At 29.8% G+C, this 15,684-nt stretch overlaps 1 protein-coding gene across 2 annotated transcripts in view; it reads left to right on the forward strand.

Annotated features, from left to right (window-relative positions):
• The window catches only part of LOC149485193 (uncharacterized), a 151,921-nt gene that overhangs the window by 34,989 nt on the left and 101,248 nt on the right, over positions 1-15,684 (forward strand). Inside the window, exon 1 of one of the 2 annotated variants that reach the window (XM_089699963.1) lies at positions 11,206-11,386. The exons of the other annotated variant lie outside the window; for it this stretch is intronic. The gene's annotated coding sequence lies outside the window, so the exon portion shown is untranslated. Of the gene's footprint in view, positions 1-11,205; positions 11,387-15,684 lie in introns of those variants that run through there. 2 annotated transcript variants of the gene reach the window in all.

Here is a 15,684-nt window from a genome sequence, read left to right on the forward strand (position 1 = left end):
CTAATACGTAATCTGGGAAATTCAGCGGCAATAAATTGACCATCAATAAATAAAACAGTTTCATTACGTATTCATTTCAGAATTAAACTAGGCGCTAAGCTTACGAATGGCCAAATGATTTGTATGATGTAAGTTAATGTTCTACATGTTGAATAGTAAAATATATAAATTGATATAGATAAATTGTTCTTTGAATTCCCTATTATTTACAGTGAAATATTATCTAAAGCCTATATAGAAAACAAATTTTTAATGTGTTACTTTTAAAATTTAAATTGAACAGTTGTGACTCGATTAATCGAAAACTGGCACTCCACTCCAGTCAGTACTCCCAATCTGATAATGCGCATAGAAAAATTCGTCACTGTTCGGCAACTGTCATATTCCCCGAGCCTCCGAAGACGATATGTATATAGAGTGGTTAAATGTATTTTCTTCATGCATAGTTTATTAGAATTATGAGTTTTATTGTGATTTTATGGTAAAAGAGATAAGTAACGAGATTTTTGTTTCGATAATTCAATGTAAGAATTGCGAGGATAAGCCACACGATCGCGAATATATATTTGTTGTATTGATTTACTTGGAAAATTCTATACATACCTACTTAGAACTATTTAAGTGTCTCACTGAAGCTGGCGTAATGATGGATGTATGGAAACTTAAAATAAGACAAAGTTTATATTTAAAAAAATTATTTTCAAACACTGGTTTACATTTAAATTGTGAAATCTAATCATTAAAATCTCAGTCCAAAGGATTTACAGAATCAGGGATTATCTCTATTTCTGATATCGTAGAATGATCAGAACTTTCATTATGCTCTTATTAATTTCCACTTTCCCCACTGCTATCTGCTACCTGTGTAAATAATCATTTTACCGGAAAATTCAACTTTGTAACAAAACTAAGAAGGGTATGTAACAGCAGCTCTATATAATTCCATACAGAGATAATACGTGCGGTCACCACCTATATATAAAGACGGACTGACGGATTTTTGAATTTTTTGACTGACAGGTTACCGTCACCTACCGCCCGAATTGTTTTCGATTGTGTATGACTCTGAATTGACTCCTATTTCTTTCGAACAAGGTGCAAGATGCAAGTGCATTGTTTAGGGCACTTACGATTCAATGATTCGGGGTGATTCGGGTGTTTCTGGAAATACGATAATTAGCGAAGATCTGCATGCGCATTATTAATTTTGGAGAACTGTAAGTTATGACTCAACACCGTGGGTCCTAGGAATATAACCTGATTTTTGTTTAATTTTTACAACAATGAAATAAAGTTGAATAACGAAATTATATTAACAACAAATAACAATAACACTGTTATTTGATTTTATACGTAAAACATTCAATTGGACTGACGACAGACACAGCACAGATGTCTACTCAAACGATATCATTATCACAGCTGCAATACCTTCTTAACATTTAAACTTTATCAAAACCATATCATTAAAGCCACACAATGCTTAACACGATACTGATCAACACGTCAAAAGAATCATAATGACCATATCGTAAAAGCCATACAACAAAGCTTAATACGACAATCACACGTCAAGTGTCACATCCAGTAGCATATGCAAACGTCGCACCTTCTACGCGTCAAAGAATAATGATACAATCGCTCACTTCCGAGCAGTCCCTAGGTCAATCTCGTTGACGTGCACGCGGAACAAACAGTTTTCATCTGGCTTTCGAATGACTTATCAAGGTTATTGTCTCTATGTATCCTAGTAATTAGATTACTGATAACACGTTTCACACCTCATGTTACACGTTTCGATTTTGATTTTGGTATTGTAGCGTTAGATTGTTATTGATCTATATAGTTTAGTGAGAATTATATTTTATACAATTATTGTAAGAGTCACTTTTTTCACTATTGTTATCAGTTGTCATTACGAAAAAAATACCTTTGTTTAAATAAAATTGGTAGATATAATTTGATTCTATTTCCGGAATATTTAGAATTTTCTATAATTTAATTAAGATAACGTTTTCTTTGTTTTAAGAATAGAGAAACCAATATTTTAAGATAAAATATTGTATGATCTCTTTACTCGATATCTCACTGTTTCCATAATGTGAGAAAGTAACGTTATTTATACATATTTACTGAACCGGTTTACCGAATTTTAAAATAATCGCATGAATACATGCTTAACCACGTATTTGTGAAAATTTGGTCTTCATCTTACTTCGCTGTAAGATTATATTGATTACCTTTTGAAATCATAGTGTACATTATTTGCTACAACAGCGAATCCCTTTCACTTGGGCCTGGCTCAGCAAATTGCCGGGTAACATACTCGAGCTCATCAATTTATCATAAATAGTAAATTGTTACACAGTACTTTACAGACATTCTCTTTTACGAATATATGTATTTATTTATAATCAATGGAGGTTTATTGTTTTATTTTTTAGGGAATCGATTTTAAATGCGTAAAACGCTTTTATAGTTAAAAGCTTAAGTTTCCAGTGATCAATCTAAATCTTTGTTATTTGGATGAAATAAATGTTACCTAAATGAAAAGTGTTTAGCTATGGTTTGTCTGTAAAAATTTAGTATCTATAATTGTGCTCTTAAAATAAGATAACACGCAAGTGTTAAGTTCGAAAATGTATACAATGTTTTCGTAATTACATAGGAGACATTTATATTATGTTTTGAGATAAGTTATGACTTGTGAAATTTCTATTCCTACTATGTTTATACTTTATAGTTCCTAGTAGGTACGGTTAGTGCTTCAAGATAACTAGTAAGTTTATTAAAAACGTTTTCACCATAGTATATTATACTATGTATTTATACTAAAGTCCCGTTTTACTTAGGTTTAAAATATATTAAGTATACAAATATTTTAAAACTACTTTTGATAATAACATTGTTTATAATGTTAAAAAAATTGTACAAACCGAAAAAATATTCTTGAAATATCCTTGAACTTTGAAATATATGAAAATAAGTTCTCTGATTCGTGGCGTTAAGGAAATTTATGTACAAGTGTTTATTTATATAAAGTATTATGATTTATGTAGAATTTCGTTATTATATGATGCTATTTCGTTAATTGTTAGTTCATATATTAATTTGTTGTGCTACGTAATCATTTAAATTTTGTCCTCCTGACCGAATTTCCGCGCCGGCTTACCAAGACTAGACGCTAACCTACGCAGGAAATATGATTATGTACAGTGCGATATTATATTAAGTACGTTATATACAGTTATATTATAACGTAATAGTTGTAAGTTATCATGAAACTGGTATTGTGACTTGATTGAGAGCGAATATCGTTTCGTTTCCGGCCGTTTGTGCTTCATTACGTAGCGGAGTGGCGTAAGTGATGGACATCGGGTTTTGCAATACTTTACATAAACGGACTTGTTGTTTTTATTGAAGTGCAGTTTCCCTCTATTTTATAGAGCTTTACATATTTCTTTCCTCGTCTTTTCTCGCATTTCGTCTTGTTCCCTTTCTCTGGACGGTTAGGTGATTAATATAGGCTAGAAATATTAGTATTTTTTTATCGAACTTTAAAAAGGATTAAAGTGTAATCGTATCTAAAAGTACCATTTTTTTCAGCTATAGATGTGTAAAAGTCTGAAAGTAAAACCTTTAAATACACACCCGAATGGCAAACGCCTCGTCAACAAGTTTCTCCATACATTATTTTGTCGAAATAGAAAATAATCATACTATATGAATGTAGAGCTTGCAGCAATTAATTAGGAAATCCTGTCGTTCTAGGAAGTGAATGAATTAGCAGTGTAGGTTAATTGTTTTACAATTAATGAGGCTAAGATTTAATGGCAGCTGCAACATGCATATTTTTTATGTGTTCAATGCAATTTAAATAAAAGTGAATGACGATTCGAAATTGAGAAAAATTGTCTTTGTTTGTTTTTTGAATTGGTTTATAAAACAATATAGTATTTAGATAAAAACAAGATCTCATCTGTCTGACGTAGGCTTAATATAGGATGTCGCGGAAGAATTCTAACAAATACCCGCGGCCCCATCATTAAAGCGGCTCGACGGAACACAGTGGGGTTTTAGTCGGTAAGAATCCGACATAACCCACGGCTCCTTCCCCGGGGGCCGTGGGTATCTTTGGAAGATTTCCCCACTATAAAAAAAAAAAAGGCTTAATATAGGATACGTATAAAAATATCCTGTGTCATTCAGAACTTATAATGCTACTACTAGAGCTTCTTTTGAACGAACACAAATTATAGACTGTTCAAATTTATTTTCTTGCAGACTGTTTTTGTATTACTCCACTTTACATTTATATTATTTAGACAAGTATCTTATATTTATCTGTATATATGACGCTTTACCGTCTTTATTTTTTGTTTTATGAAATGGAATTAATATCTATTTACTTCGAATTACTTTTACTTTGACATTGAAGAATCAGTTTTGTGAAACAATATGTACCAGCTAATAAATAAAGTCTTAAATTGTTTGTACTTTGAAATGGTTACTCCTTTAATCTGTACTGGCAATGCGTAGTAGCCTACTTGTAACGTACATACTAGACTACCTAAGTGTACCAGTACATCGTAATTAGGTGGTGGATTTCTACCGGAAGTTTTCATGGCTACCTTAGTGCAAATATGAGTCTTAACGACTAAAACATATATGGCTTTAAATAACAATACATACGAGTTACAACTACAATTATAATTGAAAAACATATTATTATTTATTTAACGTTTTTATTGATTTATAAAACGTTTGTTTATTTATATGTAAATATACATAATAACCATCTTTATAATAGTTAGGTACTCGGATGTTTAATTTATTATCTAAATAACAAAACAGACAGAATAATTCACTATGTGTTAATAGCAAAACTAAATACGATGTTTTTATAACCTTTTGGTTAGGAATGTTTTTCTCCTTTGTTCATCAATGGATACTTCATTATATTTCAATGTTATATCAAATGTTTTGGTGATAACTATTCAATGAGTCAACTTATTATAAAGAATCAAACAAACTGTTTGTTTGCACAGTTCAATGTTCAATAATCTGAACTGACTGCTATTAAAATATACGAAGTATTAGTAGTGAATTGGTGTATGTGAAGACATTAAAATTATAAATATTTGTTTCAGGTACTAATTTTAAATATCTACGTGGAAGACATCCTAAATGACATAAATTTAAAAGGCCCTCGTGTAAGTTATGGTTATTTATATCTATGTAGTTCCGTAAGAAATATTAGAATACAATTATTTATACATTTACGTAGGTTTTACAAAACAAAATAATATTTATTCAACGCGGGAAAAAATAAAAGAGTAATTCAATGAAAATTTTAACTAATAAATTATCATAGACTTACTAAATAATTAAATATGTATAACCAGTATGCGCGAGTTCCGAGATTAATAATTGTTAATCGATGGATAAAAAAATATCGGAAAACCTGACTTAGCGCAGGTCTTTACTTATGCATGTATCTTTATTTTTATGTCTTCTGATTTGCATTTTAGCTCTAGGAAAATAAACTCGATATTTTCAGTAAAAAATAATAAAATAGTTTTAATATATCTACAATAATTTAAAGGCATGTTACTACTTTGGTTAATTATAGTGTGACCTATGTTGAACTATATTCATCTTTATAAAAATATTCTGTTTACGAATATAATGCATTATATTCTTAGAATAACATCTGACGTAGGTATTGATAATCTTTTTATAGACACAAGTACTCGACAAAATTATTTGCTTTCAAGCTTTGCGAAATTAGCGAAAACTTTTCGTGATTCTTATATTTATGCGGGTTTGATTTCCTTCTAATGGAGTGCAAAATATATGGACACGACCAAGTGACACGACTTTCCGATGAGATCATAGGATATATCGGGATCAGGATTACTATGATATGATTAAATTATGTTACGTACCTACGTAGTTTATACAGGATCTAATCAATTTAAAATTAAACGGATAAAAATCTGTCTAAAATGTTCACAATATTATTGTAATTTATAAGTAAGTACCTATATGCTACGAAAGCTATCAACGTGGTACAATAGATTTTTTTTCACATGGAAAGGTTCCTATAAGAGCAGCAGGATAAAATCTAAAAAAATAGAGAATTCTGATTAGAATTACATTAATTAAATACACGATTGTATTTCATATATAGATTTGCTGGGAACGTGAATTATTTCCTCTTAAGTTGTAAATCATTAAACATTGTATGTATGCTAACTTAGGTGCATCATTAGTAATTGCATATAATATCTTATTATCCATTCATAAGTCCATCATATTACGACTATGATGGATAACACATGTCACATCTTTATTCATTCTCATACAATTATCATTTAACTTTAGGAGGAAAAAATTGCAAAACCTTATAGATGTTGAAAACAGAATTGTTTACATAATACATAGATTATAATTCGCGCCGTAACGGATTAAGATTGCGTTAAGTATAAATTAAATGCTATTTCTTATAAATCTTTATACCTATAGCAATGATATAGAAATATAGACGTTAATGATTCTTGTTTTCAACAAAGAACTAACATGGTTATTTGTCTGTTAAGATAAAACGATTTAGTTAATTCGTATATTCTGTCATCCTAAATCTATTTATATGTACATATTACATGAAAAAACTGTGGTAATAGTTGAAATTATTATTATGATGATATAATACTCACAAATTGTTTAGTATTATCAAGATCTACAGTAACGTAGTGACTGGATGAACGGATGGACATTGGAATGTGACATTGAGATTTTTTTGTTATACATACAATGTATAATAAAATAAATAAAAGTGGCTACTACAAACTCTACATACATTTTAAAAGATGTTCCCTTAATTAAATCATCATCTCAAGCAGTTAATATCACAATGATCTCATTAGGATGACGTCGCATTTATCATTTGACCCTTGCACTTAAGAACCTTTTGCTTAATGGACATCTCATTCTGTAAAACAAAGTGTAAAACCCACACTTTGTTTTCTACTTCCGATAATCACTTATATTTGCTTTACTTGCAAGTCATGCGGTTTTATTTTTGATATCGCTATCTTATATTGGCTTTCATAAACTCTTGCACGTGCTCACCAAAACAAAAAAACTTTTGTGTGTTATCTTATATAAAACTTACATTGAATACATTATAATTATCAAGCGTGGAAACATTTTAAAGCTTAATCTGTTAAAAAAGTATGACTAAAATTCCAGAGCATTATTTAAACGAATAACCTTATTGTAAGTCATTTTTTATTCAACTGAGAACTATTATTAAATATAATAATTAGCAACCATGAATAGTTATTTAATATGAAAAATGCCACGCACACATAATGTAGAATACAGTTCCGATTCAAATACATTAAGGATCTTCGCGTATGTCGTCAAGAACGTTAACGTAATTCTAAGCAATTAATTAATATTTATTGACTTTAATTTTATTAATTTAATGTCGTCAGCCATCTGTAGTAATAAAAAAGAGCCTTTAAAAATTATAATTTAAAACCGTTTATTCCTATAAAACTATGAACTAACGCTCAATCATACACCTGTCTTTAATTTACTTTTCTATTTTATTTTTCATGTAGAGCATTCGACACGACAGACTTGGTCAAAAAAGAAAATTCTTATCTCTTTATGTTTCGTGATTTATAAACAGGTTTATTCCAAATAAATGAAATTAATCCTTGAACATTTTAAAATATTTCGTTAAATTCTTGAATCATATTTGTGTCTTTCAAACTTTTTAAATTACAAAGTGAATGCTTAAATATGTATTCTCACTATGATGAACACAATCATGATAATATATTATGAAATAGCTCAGGCCAAGCCCTTAACTACTGACCGAATCACATCAAAACAAGCGGGTGCTAGTTATAATATTGGTATTTTGCACCTTTATTTGTAACTTGCTTTCGTGAAATTGTATACGTCTATTACATTAAGCGGTCGGCCGCAAACAGACGGGGTCTTACATCTTATTTCCATCGTGGTTAGTTATTTTCTTTTTTACCTCCCTTTGTGTAAGGAGAAGCCTAAAATTCTTGATAGATCCATGGTGTATGCTATGCTGGGAAAATTTTGATTTTCAAGAAGTAAAGAATTTCCGCCTTTGAAATATAAGTATACCCTTTTTATTTCAAATACGGAATGTTTTTTTGATATATACCTATATCTTATGTATTTACTAATTATATAGATCGATAATTGATTATATAATTAAAATCGGCCTAAAAAAAGCTTTTTATGTTGACCATACAATCCGCTCCTGAAAATTGCGATAAATGTCTATTAGTATTAAAATACAAAAACATCTACATTGTTATGTCTTGATCTAATTAGACTTTTCCAGATATTTACGTACAAACTGTATGCATAATAATGTCTATGGCAAGAATTATAATAGTCACATGATTGCCTATAACTATGACCTATGATGTAGTGTTGGTAGAGTCACGTTATTATTATACCGGTAGTTTTCATAGAGCACACACTTTTCTCAAGAACCAGTTCAATTTAAATGCACTACCTATTAAAATCAATTCAGCCGTCATTTTGCTCAAACAGATTATCAGGCGTTGGAAAATTCGCAAGTGTCACACTTCTAACGTAAGTTGAGATTATAATTATTAGATACAAAATATAGCGCCTTTCAATATTTTTACTTAAAAATATATATTTATGATCAATTGAAAATTACTCTTATATGTTGAATATGTTGGTAAATATTTTATTGTGCAATTACAACTTGTTGGCCAAGTTTAAGCACTTAAAAGCATAATAAGTGTAAATGCAAGCAATTTTGTTTCTATATTAATATTAATAATGTAACGTGTGACGGTAATTCGTCTGTCACGATGTTTTGCGAGTTGTATTGCTAATTTATGACGTATACATATTTTATATAGTATATTATATCGAGTTTTGACGTAGGTTTTATATAATAAGTTACCTTTTAAGATATTATAAGGCTGTATCTGTAAATTTCTTTGTATTTAATATTATGTGTCAAAACTGATTTAAAAATAATTTAATTGAGTTCTCATAAAAGTTCAATAACAATCAATAATAAAATTGTAACTAAATTAAAGTAAAAAAAATATGATAAAGTGGATGTTTTCATAATATTGCATGCGAATATTATATTGTACGGAAAATTGCAGTGTTAGGTGCGTAGGTACGTAAGTACTAGAGTGTACTTTACTTAAAAAGTGCAGAGTTCATGGTCACTTTTAAAAATAGATACGGTAAAGACAAGATAAAGTTTTACACATAATGCTCTTTCATATTTGGCAACAAGTACAGAGCCTTATAGATATCGATTACGCATTGTGAATGCTCAGCGCATCGAAATGTTATTGTGTGAAACAATGCCGGACGTCCTTAAAGGTAGTAAATCGTTATAGAACTCTCTGTGACGTGCACTGGACACCCGCCAGATTTTCCGCCTCAAAGCCTTCGACCCGTAAACTCGATCGAAACGAAAATGTAATTATCGCTGTAAACAATGGAGACGAAACAAGACGGCATTCGGGCGACGAACACCGCGTTCGACGCACGCGTTTTACCTGTACAGGTAATTTATTCGACACGTATCATATCGAGTGCAATTTTCGTAGAGTTTACATATTATGAGACGTCCAGTATACTATTTATTTGTGATGGATTTCCCGGAATCGTTGTCACACTCGCGAAAATAACTTACCTTGCTGCGTTCCCGCGAAAAAAAACGCGTTAACTTTTGAGTAAGTTTCAATAATTTTTCTAACGACCAGTGGCAGTGCCTCTCATTTGTTACGCTACATGAATATTCATGATTTTGTATATTTATGCGGAAAACTCGTTATCTGCAGTTATTGTTCTGGTGATCATTGTTATGATGATCGGAGTGAGGCAGCCACCAATGCGAAAACAGAACAAAATGAGCGAAGATTAGCGGAAATAACGATTTAATTGTTGTACATTGAAAATGTGTCGCCTTTTATTTATATAGGACATGTTATTGGAACTGAGACATCATAAAGTTATTTGTCACTCATATCTCTACACAAATTTCGTCCGATTAAATTAATACACTTTTTCATGTTACTATAAGTCACATAGCTATTTCTTTCAAGGTACTGTGTTAATTTTCCATCGGTCACGTGCTTAGATGCGTTCGCGGTCTGTTGAATTACAGACTTGTTTTGAACTTGACCATGATACGCCATTAAATAATACTTAACCGATATAGATATATTCCCGATATTTAACAGATAATTTAAAATTGGATATTCATTAATTGTTGGAACATTCTTAGAAGAAGATAAGATGAAAAGAATTTTCTACAAAAATACACGTACAAATACTCTAGATACACAATTTACCTTCAACATTATAACAAAAACACCAAAAATAGAATAGGTAGAGCAAAAATACTATCGACAGACGACCGTACTATGTACACACTTCATACACCCTTCAGTTAGCGAGGGGAAAGTCATGAACTAGACCTAGCTCCTACTTGCCAAAAGTAAAACATACAAATAATTTATATATAATATATCTTATATCAAAACTTTATAGTTCTACTTACACACGTATAATAATTTGCGAATTGTGATCAATATTTCAGTCACGATCAATGCAAATAATAAGTTTTGTATAGAGATATTCATTACCATTATATAATAATTAATTATCACTTTTTTATTATATTAACACATTAATATTTAATAACATTATTAACAGGGTTTTAAATTCCTTCCATTCAATTTTTTTTATGTCATATCCTACGGTTAAAGTATTTTTGCAAAATAGTGTAATCTTTACGCGTAACAAATTATGTAATGAAGTAATTTACAACGGTTTTAATCTATGATGATTTAATCATAGAATATCCTTTAATATTATTCATTAATACCTTGATTGGTATAAGGTAAAGATCATAAGGAATGGTTCTAGTTAAATCACAGTTCTCAGTTCATTAAGATTTTGAGGTCAAGTTTCATTGAATTTATAATATTTTTTTATTTAACGAGATAACATTATCACTCTTTACAACGACGCGTTAATAACATAGTGTATTGGATGTCTCATTAAAATAATAATCATTTATTTTAGTTATAATTAGATTTGGGTGAATCTAAGACCAATAACCCTAAAACAGGTATAAATAAATTAGAACGAAATTTAGTGATTAAAGGTGGATCGTGGTGTGTGTGAATGAAATATATATGTGTTGCTATTAACTGTGTGAATACTCTGAAGTAAAATTTTGGACACAAAAAACTGGAGGTCGACACGTATGACGTGTCAGTTGTCGTGGAGCTGACAACAGATGTCGTTCCGATTGATGCCGGTAAGTTTGGGGAAACTCTCTTCTCTTGTCTTGTTGTTATGAAGATGAAGAAATAGTATATTATATTATAAAGAAGAAAAAACAGACAAACATTTCTTGGATTTTTATATTGTTATCACAATTTTAGAGGTGATAATTATTAAAAATTTGTCTGTGTAGAGTTGATAGAAATACACGTTTTTCCTTAATTTTTCTTACATTACGACGTCTATGCAGCTAAAGAAATAAATGTTTACAAAAAATATAGAATCAGTTTTAATTACGTAACTAACGTATAATTTTACATGTTTATTTTAATATACATGTTTATATGTCTATGTATTATAAAAAGAAAATCTTAAAATATAAATTTGCTATTTATTCTTATTTCTAAACTTACAGCAGGCGCATTGAAACGTCTTATCAGGTTTCTAGGCAGAAAAAAACAATTGTTTAAACAACTGCCTTTCATATATTCAACAAAAAAGTTATCGAAGATCGCGGTCGATTGACAGATTTTCATTCATATTTACGACTCAAATTGTTGAACTATTAATGTATGTATAAGCAAAGTTTGAGTACAAAATGCTTTAAATAAAAATTCATTTTGATCCACCAACAAAATATGTGCCTTTTTTATAGGAAAGCTTCCTCTCAAGAAACACAATTTAAGGAGAATCAGTCACATGACTGTAATTCTCCTCTAACAAAAGCCTTATAAGGAATCACATCAACTTGTGAATATTATATTGTCTGAGTGCATTTATGCTTCATATTTTCATGTACATTTGAATTGGTAATAGAATAAAGAGTGTGAAAATTTTATTGGAAAATAAATATTTTTTTTTTAATAAATCTGATCTTTAGGGATATGTTAAAAATTTTCTGTATGGATGATATAAATTATAATAAGTATATTATTTTAGTAATTCAAGTGAATTGAAACTAATAAAACAATAAAAACGTATGACGCATGACCATTAATTAAAGTTGTTATGGGTTTAAAAGCGTTCAAACGTATTAAATAAAAGGTATTTGTTTATGTAGGTACCTATTATACTGATAATAATATGTATTGACAGTTTATCATGATGATAAAGTAGTACAAAAACATCATTATGTAAAAAAAATTGTTCTATATAATTAACTAGCGACCCGCCCCGGCTTCGCACGGGTGCAATGCTGATACTAAATACACTACAGAAAAACTGTATATAAAAACATAGCGGCCCGCTCCGGCTACGCAGTTCGCACGGGTATAAAATATATAGCCGGGCGGCCGGCCGGTACCGCCGCAAACGCTACGTCCCGCAATTTTTAAATCTGTAATATCTTCGAAAATATTCACTTAAATCATACGGTGTAAAGGGCCATATAGATCTATATTAAATGAACAATGTATTCAAGGTATTTAATTGGTTAAGGATTAATGCTGTATTGGTTAAAATCGCATCGAAAATTAGCCATTATTTGTCGTAAAAAGTAAATGACAAAAAAAAGTTATTGTGGGTTATCCATAAGAGATAGACATATACCATCGCGGACTTTTCTGTAGACCTTTTCAATGTGTATAATACTTAGTACAATATTTTGATAAAACTTGTAGGGTTTAGCCTGCGTTTGCAATGTAAGCGGAAAAAATGTAATTTTTTACGACATCACTTTAGAAACCTCAAAAATAACAGTACTTCTCCACTATTTAATGGATGTTATTATACATATAAACCTTCCTCTTTAATCACTCTATCTATTAAAAAAAACCGCATCAAAATCCGTTGCGTAGTTTCAAAGATTTAAGCGTACAAAGGGACATAGGGACATAGGGACAGGGAAAGCGACTTTGTTTTATACTATGTAGTGATTCGTTTTAAATTGGAGAACATCGAAATATTTTAAACATGAAGCTTCCTTTCAAGAAAGCACACTATGCCGAATACTTAAAGTTTTTATGTAACAGTTCTTTGGACGCGTTATCCACTTTTATCCAATAAATAATAAGAAAGATTATGCAAGATTCACAATTTTATAAATGTCAATTTTCACCCAGTCATGGATTTATGTATAAACATATTTTTAGTTTAAGATATCAAATATAACATTAACTACATTTAGATATATAAATGAACCATCTAAATAATAACAGCCCGGCACGTGCTGGGATAAATTGTGGTGAGCAATGAGAGTATCAATTTCTCTTACATTGTATTGAATTTTTCACATTTTATATCTTTATAGTAGATTTGTTTAAAAATTCATATTTTTTTCAATGAAGTGGCTATAAGCATTCTTTCTTCCTATAGATGCTATGACGTATAAGTGTAGGTGTTGTAAAGTCAATAGTGTAAAAAATAGTTTTAAATAAATTAAATTAAACGTTTGAATATGGTGTTAATCGCAATGTACATAGTATAGATTCTAAAATGGCAAAATGTTTGATAATATTTGGAAGATTATTGATGGTATGAAATATACTGTATGTAGGTATCCAAGATGATTGCCCGTATTCAAGTTATTGCTAAAAAAATTATCAATGAGGTATAATATAGGAAATTTATATTAATTACATACGTAACTAATCCATATAATGCAGTTATATCATTTATTTTATAGTGCTAACAAAACATATTGTGTTGATAAGAATGCGAGCTTATCTCCAACTTAGAACGCGTAAAGCATTATTCATTCTTTAGGCGTGTTTTACACGCACCATAGTAATTTAAGTTAAAATTAATAATAAGAATCCACACCTTGGTATATATAACTTAATCTTAATACTATTATAAAGGCGAAAGTTTGTAAGTATGGATGTATGGATGTATGGATGTATGGATGTATGGATGTTAGTTACTCTTTCACATAAAACTACTGAACCGATTACAATGAAATTTAGCACACATATAGGGGGTAACTTGGATTAACACATAGGATAGGTTTTATCCCGGAAATCCCACGGGAACCGGAACTATGCGGGTTTTCCTTTGAAAACGCGGGCGAAGCCGCGGGCGGAAATCTAGTAAAATAATATATACCTATGTGTAAAATAACTTAAAATTACAATATTTTGGTTAAATCCACTTGTAATCAAATTTTTTTAATCTCTATATTTATAATATTTTTAATGAAGCAATTACTATATTTACTACTATATAAATAAAATAATATGAGTTGCTAAATATAGGCAAAGAATATTGGTAATATTATTTCATAATGAGGGTTATTACGCTCAATTATTTATTTATTAAAATAAATATAAAATATCAATAACCGTTAATTGATATAAATAGAATTGCATGCTTATATGAAGTTAGCTTATGTAATAAAACTAATGAGAATTCATTAATAAAAAACTACATTCAATAAAAAAACCGACAGTCATAAAATAAACATTAGTTAAACTGTTATGTGAACCTTACATTTATTTAAATTAACTAGCATTAGACTTGAGCGCCTATTAAAAATCATTTTGTCTTTTATTCGCTACCACTCTGAAAATCTTCGCCGCGGTGAGTTTAAAACTATTACACAAAATATAAAGAATTTATTATTATTATTATAAATATCTATACCTAGACTGAATATGAATTTAATGTTGTAGTGTGTTGTTGTCTGCCCTTCATACGGTTGAAAGTTAACACTATAAATTACCCGCTAAATATTAACAAAGGATGAAATTGTTGGAGCAGCAACATCGTAGCAACTAAATCAAGTAAATATCACAATCAAAGAGTACGTGTTAAAACACATGTATGGCGGATTAAAGGTGACAATAACTGGTTTATTTGTTGAAAACAATCAATAGTAAATACTGGTGCAATCTTAGAGTATTTATACGTATATATACTCAGAGTGCAATGTTCAGTTTACTTAGGTATCAAGCGAGTGTTTTATCGTATAGGTAACAACTATTGAAAACTTTCAATGATAGATTTCCAATTGGAGAATGTGGTCAATTAAAACGGTAAATTTAATACAATATTGTCTAGTGAAAATTTCTAGAAATCACGTTAAATACTACAAGGAAATGACTTTAAGGGTTTAGAATTACATAAGACATATTTTTATATGATGAACAGAGAATCTTTTCTGGAAAATTTATAACAATATTTTTGTTAAACAACAAATTATTACCTAAAACTTTCTCGCGAACCGTGCTATACCTACATTGAAGAAAACAAAAAGCAAATCGTTTGTTATCTTATAAATGTATGATTTTGATTTATAAAATTTGTACCTAGTGTGTCCTTTACTATTTTCCATACAATGTAACTTTCGATAAGTTTACGCAAATATTATCTACTCAATTTTCTGTTCAGACGTTG

The sequence above is a fragment of the Colias philodice genome, chromosome 10, assembly GCF_061535455.1.
Source record: "Colias philodice isolate Cphi_HAF_F1 chromosome 10, ilColPhil1 Martin Lab GWU primary, whole genome shotgun sequence".
NCBI classification, from domain to species: domain Eukaryota; kingdom Metazoa; phylum Arthropoda; class Insecta; order Lepidoptera; family Pieridae; genus Colias; species Colias philodice.